This window comes from Pteropus vampyrus, unplaced genomic scaffold (assembly GCF_000151845.1).
Source record: "Pteropus vampyrus isolate Shadow unplaced genomic scaffold, Pvam_2.0 Scaffold119, whole genome shotgun sequence".
Taxonomy (NCBI): domain Eukaryota; kingdom Metazoa; phylum Chordata; class Mammalia; order Chiroptera; family Pteropodidae; genus Pteropus; species Pteropus vampyrus.
Window position 1 is genome coordinate 3,784,777 of NW_011888900.1, and position 15,316 is coordinate 3,800,092.

Below are 15,316 nucleotides of genomic sequence, written 5' to 3' on the forward strand. Positions count from 1 at the left end.
GTGTGCGTGTGTGTTGGAGAATGTATAGCAAATTAAAAAAGCGAACTTCACTAGCAATCTGATATAAAGAAGAACTGGTTGAGTAGGTAGAAAAACGTGGACTGAGAAACGTTTGCCAATGACATTTTTTCATAAGCAAAGAACAAACAAACAAAAAAATCGAAGAGGCATCAAGAATTCAAGTCCTTTCCCCATGGCTGACGGAGAAACTAGCAATCAGTTCATTAAGTGTCAGTCAAGGGAACCGTATGGCAGCCCTCAGGACATGAGGAGAGACTGAGCGCCCTTCAGTGGGCGAACCAACCTGTCAAGGGGACACTTTGGTGCATGCCGTGGCGGCAGAGGAGAGCACGGTGAGAAGGAAGAGCAGGGTGACGCGTGCGGGTAGTCAGGGCCGACGGAAGACATGAGAAAGAAGACAAGACTGTGGCTGCTTCCGGATCTGACCTACTCACACATTCCCTTGATTTGTCCCCTCTCACAAATCTCAGTCAATTTCAGTTTCTGACACATCATTAAATCCTTAAATGGACTAAGACCTGAGTTTCTAATAGCCATCTTATATTCTACTTAGAGGTGGCATGCAGCTTTTGATATATCCCAGGACTTAATATGCAAAGTGGTTGAAGGGCAGAAGAGAAAGTTCGAGTGTGAAGTTTAAATGCTAAATTTAACTTATTCTGAACACCACAGTGTTCTAGCTAAAGAAAGCCTGTCAGTTCTCCAAACAACAGCAACATTCCTGATGTGTATTGTGTGTGAACATGTACATGTAATTGCACTAATTATCAACTTTCCAGCTCCATTTTGCTACTGGAGAAACAGGCGTCAAGAAATCATAGAAGGTTTTTTTTTTTTTTACCAATTATACCCTTACACACTAGGCTTTGTTAACTGGCTTGGAAGCCACATCCCCTGGCTCTCTCTCTAGGAACTGGACAAGGATCAAAAAAGAGGAGAGACGGGGAGAGCAATCGGGAAAGGAATAAGGACAGGGACAGGGTTAGGGAGATAGTGTGTGTGTGTGTGTGTGTGTGTGTGTGTGAGAGAGAGAGAGAGAGAGAGAGAGAGAGATTCTAATTTTCCAATTACCTATGATTTTAGTGAATTTAAAATCCCTTTCGAGCCTCTTTTCTGACTCACTTGCCTTCTGATAATAAGACCTCCTGGAAATGTGATGAGCCAAAAGATTTAAACATGCTCTTTAAAGGGATGCACAGCACCTGCAGGCGATGGTAATGAATCAGACCTTGATGCCTTACCCAAATTCCACATAATCCAAATGCAAATGGTGTGAAATGAAGACAGACATTATGCCACTTTGGGTAGTTTGTTAAATGAAAGAAAAACCCAATGAGTCTGAAGAACGTATCTCTGTCTTTTATCTCATGATTTTATCTCATGATTAAAAACGATGATTGGCGTGGCTGTCTGAGCTAGTCTGAAAGTTAGGCAATCTTGTAAATCACAATTATTTAATGACTAAAAGTAGATGTTTCTTAAATTAATGGTATTAAATGAGACTTTGCTACACCTGGAACCTTTCGTTCCCACCTCTATAGGTTGCTAATCACTTTTAATTTGTTTAGTTGAAAGAGATTTGACATGGCTGTTCAGAAATTTTAGTTTAGTGATCTTAAACCTTGAAGATTTCTCTTCTTAAAACTAAATGAAGCTCAGAATGATTGTTTCAGATATAGATGGCCACAAGAAATCCAGAAGGCTTCTCAGGATGGAGCACATTCTAACACATTGTTAGAACGAAGCCTCTGGAGAGAAGGTAGACCATTCACACCCGAGACCAAAGCCCCTCTCGACCCTCCCGGGGACCAGAGGCCCACCCACGCCTTCTCGTGCCTGCGCTGGTCACAGGCACAAACACAGAACTGTAAGCAGAGCAGCTGCTTAACCCACAGCCATCTAATGAACGTGTGGCACGCATTAGAGATTTTGTTTTCAAAATTGCCAGTATCAAATATTCACACGTGACAAGTGTTTCTAACTGCAGCTTCCGCAGCCATCAGACAGTCCAAAACAGAGGCAAGCCTAGTCAAAACATGAGCAGGCGTTAAAGGGGATAGTGTAAAAACGTATCGGAATCTAAGTGGGGTTTTTATCCTCTGGGGCAGAGCTCGTGGCAGGAGCCGGCAGGAGTCTGAGGTACTGCAGAGGTCCCTCCTCAGCAGGTATGTGGAACCGTAACAGATGGTCAGGTATCCTATTCTCTCTTAGGGCTGCAGGTGACTGATGGGTCACCTTTGCCGAACGGGGCGTTTTCTCCACATGTCCTCGAGTCTGTTCCCTCCTCCGTGGCCACCACCCCGCGTTTGGGCACACACCAGGCATTTTATTGTGGACAAGTGAAGTGCTGTCGACATCGTCCCCTCTCCCAGCGTCACGCTCTGTCTTTACAGTGCCTGTGTCCTTGTTACTCAAAGCATGCTCCCTGGACCGGCAGCACCGTAACCTCCTGTTTGTTAAAAAATGTAGATTCCTAGGTCCCGCCCCAGACCTACCGAATGAAATTCTTCGTTCTAACAAAATCTCAAGTTGGTTCTAGGGATCATTGAAGCTCGAGAAACGCTTCCCCGCATTACCACTAAGATGGCCCTTTTAAAACATAAAACTCGTTAACTAATTAAAATCTGAAAAGGCCCAACCGCCCCCATCTAACAACGCATTCAGCAGTAACCACTAACAAAGAGTGCACTCTGAAGAGAATGGATCTCAGGCCCTTACGACCAGTCTCGTCTTCACATCTCCACCCCGATACGCCATCTGCACCTGCAACTACACTAACCTCTTTTTCCTCCCTCGACACATCAAGCTGCATCTACTTTTATCGGGTTAAGAGCTCACCTCCAGGCCAATAATGTCCAGCCTAATCACGCATCAAAGATGTGTCAAAAAACAGAAATTAATATTCAAAAATAATTGTCCCAACCCAAGTCTGAGTCAACTCAGTTCGTAGGATGCTAATTCTTTATTCGCTCCCTGATCTCTTGCTTCGTATTTCCACCTGCTTCTCTGCACCCCCAGGCTGATGCACCCTTAGCTTGACTATTCTGAGTCATGACCTCCAGTCCTTGATGTTTAATTACCTGTTATTCCCTAACATGGCCCTAACTATCTGCCTGGTTATTTATTTTCTTGGGATCAGGATTTCCCTTCCCTGGCCCAGTGGGCAGAGCAGAGCTGACAAGCCAAGGTGGTTATGCTGTGCTCTGCTGCTTATGTCCTTCAAGGCAAGATCTCAGACGCAATCTAAATCGCCATTTCATGAATAAGTAAGCCATACGAGTGTCACCACCCGCCAGGCGGCATGAGTGATCATACAGGAGTAAGTAGAAGCCTCCACTCATTATTAAAAAATATACGTGTATGTACGTATGTATTACCCCTGCTTCTATAATCATGGCTCCGCCATTCCATGGGAGGATCAAATAGTCACATGGGATTTTTCTATACTTAGAAAATTTTATGGCCGCTCAGACATCTCAGTTACAAGGCAAAGTCGACTGTGTTCTTCACACAAAGACAAGGAGAGGTTTTCGGCCAAGCACCACTGCTTTATTACAGTTTGAAATGGAAAAGGATGCAAACCAAGATATTTGCAAATGAGAGGCGACATTTCATTCCCCGTTGCACGGATAAATCAATGAATCTGGGTTGCAGCCCAGGACCCAGCCAGGAAAGGCAGTTTCTTCTTGCAGCAGAGTTGCTAGAATTAGGGGGTGAGGGGGAGGGAAAAAATGCACTTCGTTACTCAAGATACCTTGTTTCCATCAGTTGGAATGATATATTGGTCTCCTATTACTGTTGTAACAAATCACCACACACTGAGCATCTTAAAACAACATCATTTATGATTTTACAACTGTTTCTCACCAATCCATGTGCAGAGTGGCCTGACAGGTCTCTGCTCCATGCTTCCCAGAGCTACCACCAAGGAGCCGCCAATGGCTTTCTGTCCCAAAGCTCAGGAAAGAATCTACTCCCCAGCTCAGCCAGGTCCCTGGCAGAGTCAAGTCCCTCGTGGTGGCAGGACTTAGGTCCACGTTCTAACGGTGGCTCTCGGAGAGAGCTGGCGGGGAGCCCTCAGCTCTCTGGTCCTTGGATGTGGACCGGCCCATCTCAGAGCCAGCAATGACGCATCAAATCCTCTTCACGCTTGGGCTGGGAGATATCTCTTCTCTTCACCTCTCTTGCCTGTCTCCTGTGATAACTCCTCTGACTATAAACCGAGAAAGTTCTCTGCCTTTAAGGGTTCACGTGGCGAGACTGGAGCCAGCTGGATAATCCAAGAAATCTCCCTATTTTAAGATCTCTAATTCTTCTTTCATCTGCAAATTCCCTTTGCCATGTGACATAACATATTTGCAGTTTAAAGGAATTAGGGCATCGCTACCTTCAGGGGGCCATTCTGCCTACCGCACACTTCTTGTCTTGTTAAAGCAAGAAACCCCGAGGGCATCTACCAAAAGATTTTGTAATAAAACAATAATATAATATCTATAATGTAAAAGATGCTTCCTTGCAAATGGAACCCCAAGGCACTGTAGCTCTGACCTACAGGCAGTTCAACGAAGCCTTGGAAATATACCTGGAACTTGGGGTTCAGGGGCTTATGCAAGTACCTTCCCTATTGGAGACTTTTCCCAAAATTCCTTGCCAAATTACATAGCTAATAAGTGGCAGAGCCAACACTTGTATCCAGATATCTCACTTTTTACTACATCAGACCATCTTACTCTTCTCTATGACATTGATTATGTTTTTCCTTTTCTTTTAAATAAAATGATGAAGAATGAAGTAATAGGAATATTAACTTTCTAAGGGCTCTTTGTATAAAAGTGTAGCATTTATATTAATAGGATAGATAAAATTATGCTCTATGACATATCCTGCAGGAGACGAATAATGAAGGCAGTAAGATCACTTGCCTAGAACTTATCAGTTGGTGATTCTAGTCTTCAAAGACATGTTGGGGTTCCGTAACGAAACATTTCATACAGAACACTAAACCGTTAGGTAAGCAACAACGAAGTGAGATCATCACAAAAAATAAAATGCATAAAGACATCCAGGATAGCACAGACTTGTTCACATATATACATCCAAACCGACCTCGAATGTATTAATTTCACACTCTGTAACGTACCCGTGCTAGACCATTTACTCTTCTCTACAATCAACTTGTCTCTGCAGTATGGGAAAGTTCTGTTTGCTGGCTTAGAGGAGTCTAATTTCCTTTAATGCATATTCAGAACTGTGCTGCCAAAGAAGCCATAATTATTTTCCTTTTATGTAGCATAACTCTTAAAAAATGAGAGAATATAAGAATAGATGATGTCTGTTTTTCTTTTTAAATCTGGAATATATTCTTTCCCTAAGGTGAGCAGAAATGAAATAAATAGCATGGTAAATTATAATCACCAGTGAGCAAATAATAGTTTGCAATTTTTCCCTTTTCCATGTAGCTACAATAATCTGCACATTTTTGCCAGGCAGTAACTTACAGCTCTGAACTCTAGAATTTTCTACTCTCTGCTATACAATATTAATGTGAAAATAGGGGGAAATAATTTCACAATCTACTGAGACATTATTGCTTGTTTCAGTGGTTCTTTTGGGAACATCTATGCCACATTCACATTTTGGGAGACCTAGACTAATAAGACAGATGTTTATTTAACTCTCAAAATCCAGATAAAATGGCACATACTCCACAGAACCTTTGAAAGTCCACCATCTTCCTATTCTTATGTTGCTTCAGATATAAAATAACTCTTCCTCTAAATGCCATAAATTTATGTAAACTGTTCTTATGCCATATTAGATAAAATAGATGGAGAGAGAATAAAGAAAAAAGAGGAAGAGAAAGACTGAGAAGGAGAGGGGAAGGGAGGAGAAGAAAGAGGTGGGGGAGAGTGGAGGAGAGAAGATGCCCTTTCCCATTAGGTTTCAAATCTGTATCCTGAGACTCTATTTTGCAACTTGACTACTTAACTTAGCACAAAGCCTAACACACAGCAGGAGGAAAAGAGGCACAATAAGGACACAGATAAATATTTGAGTGCTTTTGCTTATCTGTTAGAGAAGCGAAATATCTTGACTATAGCAATTTATAAGGAAACATCTAGAGTGAATGAACATCAATGATCACCACTCACCCATAGACTCACGGATGACTTGAGCGGATAAGGAATCATTTATTCTAAATTATAGATGAAGACATGGAAACAACAGTCAGTGTCTCTCTGACTTTCCCAAATTCAACCAAGTAGGGGCAGTGCTAGGACCAAAATTTAGGTCTTTGGGCATTAATTAGTTTATCAATAATACCGTCATGCTTTTTAACTAAGAGTTTGCTTTCAAATAGAAAGCCATTGTGGACAGAAAGTGAGCTAAATCTTTTGAGTAATTTTAATTTACTTATGCTGTTTTTCTGATTTTTTTTATTAAGATTAATATTTATACAAACCCTGGAGACAAAAAAGACTGTGCGATAGCTCCAGGAAATTATATCCTGAAACATCTCAGGTATGGCCTCATCTGTTGGTGCATATGTTTTTAAGACCTGATGTAGAGTTTCATCAATGCTACAATGCTCTAAAGTCTGAGAACATGAGAAACAAGAGCCTCAGAAGTATTTTACACGGTAATATGTTGGTCGTCAACTTTTTCAAATCACAAACACCTTTTAAAACTTTGGAGGATAAATATGGACATTATGTAAGTCATAAAAATCTAGGTGATTTTTATTCTCCCCGCTTACTGCAAAGAATCTTTATGGACCCTAGGGTACTGAAAATCACAGCATAATAATGTGTCCCTGTTGCTCAGTTAAGAATAAATTCTGCCATTGATTAATTCAATCTTTACAAGATATTTTTAAATCGGTTTTTGCTGTTCAAATAACACACTTAGAAAAAAGTTTCTTCCAAAAATTTCTTTGTCGCTGTTTTAAAAAGTGATTCTGCTAAAATAATCACAAAAAAATGGGACATTTTTGATACATACATTAATTAACAATATGGATCATTATTTCTTAAAGTGAATGTTTGGGGAACTATTACATTGAACGAACTCACATTTCTCTAGCGTCTTGATTATTTGATAAGAGTAGTTAAATCAAGACTTTATGGAAGATTAATTGAGAACTCAAAAATCTCAAAGGTAGGATTTTTAGATATATTTCTGCAGTTTAAAAGTTATTTAGTACTTTATGATTGAAAATATTTTCACTATTTCACTATTTACATTCAACAAATGTTTAATGAAGTCTTCATATGTACCCGTCACTGTTTGAAGTGTTAGAAATACTACATTAAAACTTAAAGACGCAGTCCCTCAGAAAACTTATATTCTACGTGGTGGAATGAGACAATAAATGAGCAAAAAAATAAACATAAAAACTAATTAAATGACAGAAAGAAAATACTAGGGTGAAATTATATATAGTATCTAAGAGAAAAAGTGTTTTGAGCTACCTCAGGTAAGATGATGAAGGTAGACTTCTCTCTCAGAAGGTGACAGCTGGGACAGGAAATGAAGAATACGAAGTAACTTATAATAAATTGAGAAAAAAAGTATCTTAATAGACACACACACACACACACACCATCATTACCACTGCCACAATCACATATACTATCAAAGAAGTTTGGAAAATGTAGAGAGGAACACATTCTTTGGCATATTCAAGAACCTAAGAAATTTTGTTGCGGGACAAAAGTTTGATCATTTTTGCTAATGTTTTCAATTTCTTTAACCATTAACTTTCCCAATGTTTTCAATCATTATTACTTGTTAACATCCATGAAAACAGAAAAAAAGTCATATGGACAAATCAACATCATCATCATCATCATCTTCATTATCATCATCATCATCATCATCTTCATTCTACTTACGGTGCATTTCAAATAGAGGTGGATTTCAACAAAAGTGTGTATAAAGTTCACCTCTGTGGAATCATTCAATTGTCATTACTCCACCAAGCTATGTAGGTGTTCTCTCCAAAATTTTTAACAGATACGTCCCCACCAGCTAAGTCCTAGTTCATTCATTTCTCTCCTCTTTCTTAATGTACTGTAACAGTTCCCTAAAAGGAATTCTTAATTCCCGTATTTTTTTCCTCAGTTGTATCATCTACCAGTTCCCAGACCTAACTCATTAAAAATGCTAATCTGATTATATCACTTCCTTTCTATAAAACATCTCTTCACTCACAATAAATGCCAGCTCCTAACATTTTACATAAGAGCCTGTATGAACTTGGACATATTCTCACTCATCAGCATGTCATACTCCAGGGACTCTGGACACATCTCACTCTTACGTAAATGCCTCTGCTGACATTCTCCATTCTCCCACCTGGTAGGAAAGCATCATACTACCAATTTCCCACTCACATCTACCTGATGTAGCTAATCCCTGTTCATACATCATCATCATCATCATCATCATCATCATCATCATCATCAGCATCAAAAATATGTTATCTTTGTTATGTGACAGGTTCTGGAGAGGCAATGCAGTGAAAAAAAATAAAAAGCAGATTAAAAAGCAGGCTCTGGATTCAGGTTCTCTTTTGTTCAAATCACATATTTACCTTAGATAAGTGCCCATTATCTCTCTTTCTTTTTCTTCCACAGTATGTATTCTTAAATATAATGTCAGACAATCTCTTCTTGGCAAATATAGATGGATAATGTCATTGTGCTTTTTTTGTTTTTTTTTAAGACAATCTTTTAGAGCAGCTTTAGGTTCACAGCAAAATTGAGAGTAATGTCACAGAGATTATCCATATGCTTGTTTGTCATCTGTATAGCAACCTTTGGTACCTCTATTTCTTGATTTGTAACATGGGACTAATCGCACTTCCTATTTTTAGATGTGTTGAATGAATTATATAAATTAACCATGTAACAAGCTTAGAAGAGTGCTTAAATAGCTACTTTTTTTTTTTTTTTGCAAATTCCCTTATATGCTTTATTCCCTTTGATCCTCAATACGGACATGTGAATTATCAACTTTTGCAGATGAGGAAACAAAGGGTTAGTACTTAGTACTAGAGATTATAGGGATAATTGGTAGAGCTGGGTTCTAAACCCAGATCTGTCTAATATCAAAATCAAATATCTGTCTAATATCAAAATACCTGTTTCTTTATCCTCTCTACTATCCTTCCAGCTAGTGTGCAGTTTTGGAATACTGCTTCCAGAAACATTTTCTAATGTCTGTCTCCTTGATTTTTGAAACCTTTGTCCAAAACCCTATTATTGGATATTAGAAACTAAACTACAATTATCTGATTATGTAACTGTCTCTTTGAATGATATTTTGAAGACTTCATATTAAGGGAAACATGTTTTCTTTCTTTGCACTGCAAGTAAATAACAGAGTAACTTTCGTGGAGCAAGCAGTAAATCTATTTTTTAAGTTGCTACAGAAGTGATGGGCTGGATAAAGCTATCAGAAATTGACCTTCAGGACAAGTGATGAGCCTACGTGTGGATGAATCTATGTGTGTGTGTGTTCGTATGTGTGCGTATGATTTGAATTTTTAACAGAGATATCTTTCCGTATCGAAATAGTATTTTTTCAAGTTGATTATGAAATGTTAGTTATTGTATAAAACATTATTTATTGTTTTTACTCATTTGTATTTAGCTTCATCACAACTATAAAGAAATTGCCCCTCACAGTCCCTAGAGATGCAGGCTGGATAACTATTTTCCATTATATCAGATGATAATTTCCTAAACAAATTCACATATATATATATTTTTTAAAGAAGACTAATTAGGCTTCTTTTTTTACCTACTTCGGCTAATCTAATAATAATATTTTTATAACCTTAACCAAACTGTGAATGTTAATGAGCTTAAGAGGGGAAAATGGAAAAGGAAACCTTTATTCAATAATGGAACATTTAATGATTTTGTAAATAAGAAACATATTTCTTAGCATAGTTCTTCTAATTATCTCCATCCCTCCTATGAACTGAGACAATCCAGTTACAGGTATTCATTTGGCTGCCCTGCACTTCTGACTGTGGACACTATTATTATCACAGGCTCCATTTCTTTATGATGCCTCGTTTCATGTGCACAACCCTCCCCCTACCCTGACGTACTCATTGCTCATTATGAAACTTAACTTCCTGAATTTCACTTAGAGTAAAAACTAAAGTGCAATAATTTGGTAATGTTAATTTGCTTCCATTATTTCCAACCTTCATAATGTAGAAATGAAGGCATCACTTTTCATGTTGGTCAGTTACAGATAAATTTTTGCTTCTTAGTTAATACAATCATTCAAAAATACCAATACCATAGAACAATGGAAGTCCACAGAAATATCATATTAATCCACTTACTAAAGAAGTAAAATATCTTTTCTAATCAATATTTCATATAAGATGAGGAGCATTTGGCATAGATAACACTTTAAGTGGGCTGTCATCAAGAGTCTCAGATAAATCTGACATTCCTAATTAGCGTAAATAAGTTATGGCTCAAGTTCTGATTTCTTTCAAATCTTTCTTCTCATGCTAGTAACATTATGATATTAATCAGAACTATAAAATTGAATAACTAGTGCCTAATCTAATACAAAATATACTTTTGAGGTTAACATATACAGTGTATTACTTATATTATAGTGAATAATACAAAGATGCATGAACAAGTCAATTTTACTGACACATACTTGATGTTCTTTTCTCGAGTAAATCGATATTGCAGTTATAACTTCAGGAAGATTGCCACCAAAATATGCACTAAAATATTTTAAATGATTATATAGCCAAAAACCAGAAATAAGAAAATGTCTTCCAAGAGCAGAGAGTGGCATGCTGTACAGCAGCGGTCCCCAACCCCCAGGACCCGTACTGATCCATGGCCTGTTAGGAACGAGGTCACACAGCAGGAGGTGAGCGGCGGGCCAGCAAGCATCTGTATCTGCAGCTACTCCCCAGCGCTAGCATCACCGCCTCAGCTCCACCTCAGATCATCAGGCATTAAATTCTCATAGGAACACCAGTCCCTGGAGCTGAAAGTTTGAGGACCGCTGCTGTACAATAATGGGAATGAATGATCTAGCATTAAACACAGCAACACAGATCCATCTCAAACAATAAGAGAATCAAGGTATAGTGGTTAAAAACTACGATTCCATGTATATATACTTTAAAAATAGGCAAACTAATATTTAGTGTTAGAAATAAAATATTGTTTACCTTTGGGTGGGTAGTGGCTTCAATGGTATAAAGGTCACTGAACCGTTGCTTTCCTTGAATGTTAGTTATATGGGTGTGTTCACTTTACGAAAATTTACACAACTGTATATTTCTGACCTTTGAACTTATCCATATATATTTCAAATGTATTCCAAAGTGTATAATTAACAATAAGCAGAAGTATCTGAAATGTCAGTAACATTTACAAGATACAGAAAATAGCTTATTACAAATTAAGAGAAATAATGTGCATTTATCTAATTAATAAGCTTCTTCAGTGTTTGCCTTTTAGAAATTCTTGGTTTATAAAAAATGGATAAAGGGCATAACACTACGAAAAGTTATGCTAATTCAATACTACTCTTTAGACCAGAAAAAAATTATCATTTGTTATTAATATAGGATATAGTATATTGAATCAAATGGCTAAAAATTTAAAACTGCATTTTAGTATTTTGTTTCATTGATGCCGAATAGGAAAACAAAAATTATTTGTTTTTGTATAAGTGCGTGTTGAACAGCAGAGGTATGGTTTTCTCATGTTCCACTTAATTACCTTCTAGCAGAAGAGACTGACCTAATTTCAATTAGAAAAAAAATATATTTTCATGGTGCATTGACTTTCATATCTTGTGAATTGCATATTATTTCTAATTAATTACTCATAACCTCACTGACCTCCTTTTCCTTGATGTGATGCTTTACTATTTTAATTAGTATTTTTATAAACCCTAATTTTAAAAATAGAGATATTTTATAGAATTTACTTCTCAAAATTTTTGTAAGTATTCTTGAATTTTACTGATGTCATGCTTCTTTGGTTATCTTACAGGTTTCGGTTAAATTTATTTTACATTTACATATTGAGTTCAATAAGAAATAGCCAGACTAAGACCTCTGCTCTGGTAAAATAAAGAAAATATACATAAAATACATACATATGTGTACATATGTATGAATGTGTGTACATAAATGTGTATTCTGTGCGCACACACATATATAACATATTTTGCATTATTTATATAAAATATACTTGATAAATCCGGTAAGAAATTAAAGCATCATATGAAAGATATGAATTTTGTAGTTTAATTTCCAGAATGCTCGAGTCTCCAAATGCTTCTCTTTGCAGGAATTTGGAAGGATGATGTAAACAGTCTCAAAATACCACCTTCTGCTTTAAGTAGGTACTCAGTTGAGTTAATCTTGGTGATGTCTTTTTTCGATGCTATAGATTTTATTATTTTAAAAGCAACAGCTTTATTTAACCCAGTTACAACTGTGCTGTGCAGTCTCAGTCTCTTCTTCTCTATGATGATGACCTATTATTCCAAATATTCTGGACCGGTAATAAATCATTTGTTAAAATTTAGTTTTAGCTGAGAATCATGAAAACTATATGGAGACCTCAAGTATTTTAAATTAAAATATGTATCTGTGCATTCATTCGACAAAATATGTAATATGGGTCCTTTTTTTGTAATAGCACTGCTGATTGGGGTTCTGACACATCTGTCTAGCATAAATCACCCCTAATTCATCATCTACAGTTTCCAATTCAGAGTTCTTTAAACTGTTGTGTAAGTGTGTGCATTTTTATGCTTTAATAGCTGTATGACACAGCTAGCTTAACAATTTTATATTCAGTGCCATGACTTCGAGAATTCCAAAGAACTCAGTATTTTTATAGAAACATTTATTCTCTTTTATTTTTTTTACGGTTCATATAAGATTTAATTTAGTTATGTAACTGCAATAACAAGAACAGAAGGCATTAACCAGTTTGGGAACAAATGTGACTAACTCTCAATAAACATACATCTCAACTGGTGAGAGCAGAGGCACCAACACATTACAGCGTGGCCCACGAGCGGTGAGAACACAGCCTGCCAAGAACATCATTCCATATGCTTCACAGAAGAACAGAAGTAGACAGGTCGATCCAGCGAATCAGTTACACTGAGGTCGCTTAGGACAACTTTCGACCGTGCACGACTCTCATTTTCATTACAATCTGAGCATACATTTTCCATTCTTTTGGGTCAGAAAATGTGACTTAAAATATGCCCTTAAAATATATCTCAAAGTCTTAAAAGGATAGCTAAGTTTCTGTAGAGCCTCTATTTCAACCCCTGTGAGTGACAAGTCTAGGGATGTTAAGTGACATTAGAAAATTTAGAATCATTGCAAAAACTAAGTCCATTATCGCCCAAAGGGCAAATCAGCTGAGGGTCTGGTTGGACCTATCTTCATATTTAGCAGCACGAATATCACGGCAATACCAATACATCGCCAAGACAGCAAAACAAAGAGGTCAACGTGACCTGGAACGTGAACTTCTTATGAAAGAACATCTCTGCTAGCTTCCTTTGCCACCCTTTATCCTTCTGCAAGTATTAATTTAGAAGAAAAGCATCTAGAAATGCAGTGATTTTATATTTAAAAGGAAAACAAACAGCACCAGGCAGTACTGCCTGGTCACTTTAAAAATATCAAAACGACAAAACTACTTAAAATACTTGAATTCTGGAGATATTCTAATTTGCCTGGGACCAGAAGGATTGAAATGAGTGATGACGTAGCTGCACACTAATGGCCTAGAGATATGGCCTTATTAGGTCTTAGCTATTGCATCTGGCTGAGGGAGAGAAGCAAAGTCAGAGAACCTGACGGACGTACAGGCAGGGCTCCCGGGGGACCCTGTGCACACCCACACCTTCTCTGCTCTCATCCTGCAGTGAAACTGTGACTAGTCTTCTGTCTCACCAACTAGGAAGCAACGACTCGAAAGAGGAAATTCTTTTCTTTGTGTCTCCAATGTCTGGTTTTATGCATAATAGATTCTAGTTTATGAATAAATAAATTCATAGATATTTTTTAAGCAATTTCTGTAGGCCGAAACTAAAGAATACCACTCGTGAGCTAGAAGACAACAGCTTTGCCTTAATATCTAAGAAAGAACTAAAAATATAGCCTCAGATAAAGGATCTCCAACAGTAGGATTGCCAGGAGTATTATAATATTCTAGAACTACCTTAAATTAAGAAAATTTGATGGAAATTTCATTGTAGACTTGAAAAAAATTAATTATAATGTTATTTAAAATATTCATATATAAACAATGACTTACCTATATTTTCAGCTCTTACAATTAGAAAACCAAAAACTTTTTAAATAAATATAAAGAAAACAAAATAAATTAAATGTATTCATTTATTCCATGTATTATATTATTAAAATCATTTTAATAACATTAAATTTATGTAATAAAATTAATTAACTGAAGAAACCAATTAGTTTTTTGTTTTATTTTTTTTAACTAATCTGTTCAGTAAAAACACTGAAGTCATTAATTTAATATTTTTTATTATTAAATTTTTGGGAGTGACATTGGTTAATAAAATTATACAAATTTCAAGTGTGCAATTCAATAATAATACATCATCTGTATATTGTATTGTGTGCTTACCACCCAAAGTCAAATCTCCTTCCATCAACATATATTTTACCCCCTTTACCCTTAATATTAATTTAATGTAGTTGATTATGCTTTACTATGATTAAATCACAAAATAACTAGTCGCATATTACATATATGCATTTGTTTTTAAATTTCACTTATTTTTAACCTGTCAGCATCATCTGTATCCTGGGACAGTCATTTATATGAACACCATTATCACAGCCGTTGCGTTTTTTATAATATCATGTTTAACCACTAAGCCATCTATTAATTTAATAGTGCCTCCCAAAACGTAACAGTAAAATAACATAAGTTCTAATTAAAACCCTCATTTGATGTCATAAATTTAGAGAAATAAAGTTCCACGGATAGACGAATCACTGAACTACTGAACATGAAATATGCCATTTTGTAATCATACATATCTCGAGAAAGTAGTTATGACACTTCCCATTTTATAGATGAGAAAACAGAGTCGGGAATGAACTTAACTAAGCTAACGAGCGCCGGAGCTGAGACTCGAAGCCAAATTATTTGACTCAAAGATCAAATATGTGAAAGTAGACATCTGAACACTAAATGAGCATCACAATATCACACCACCA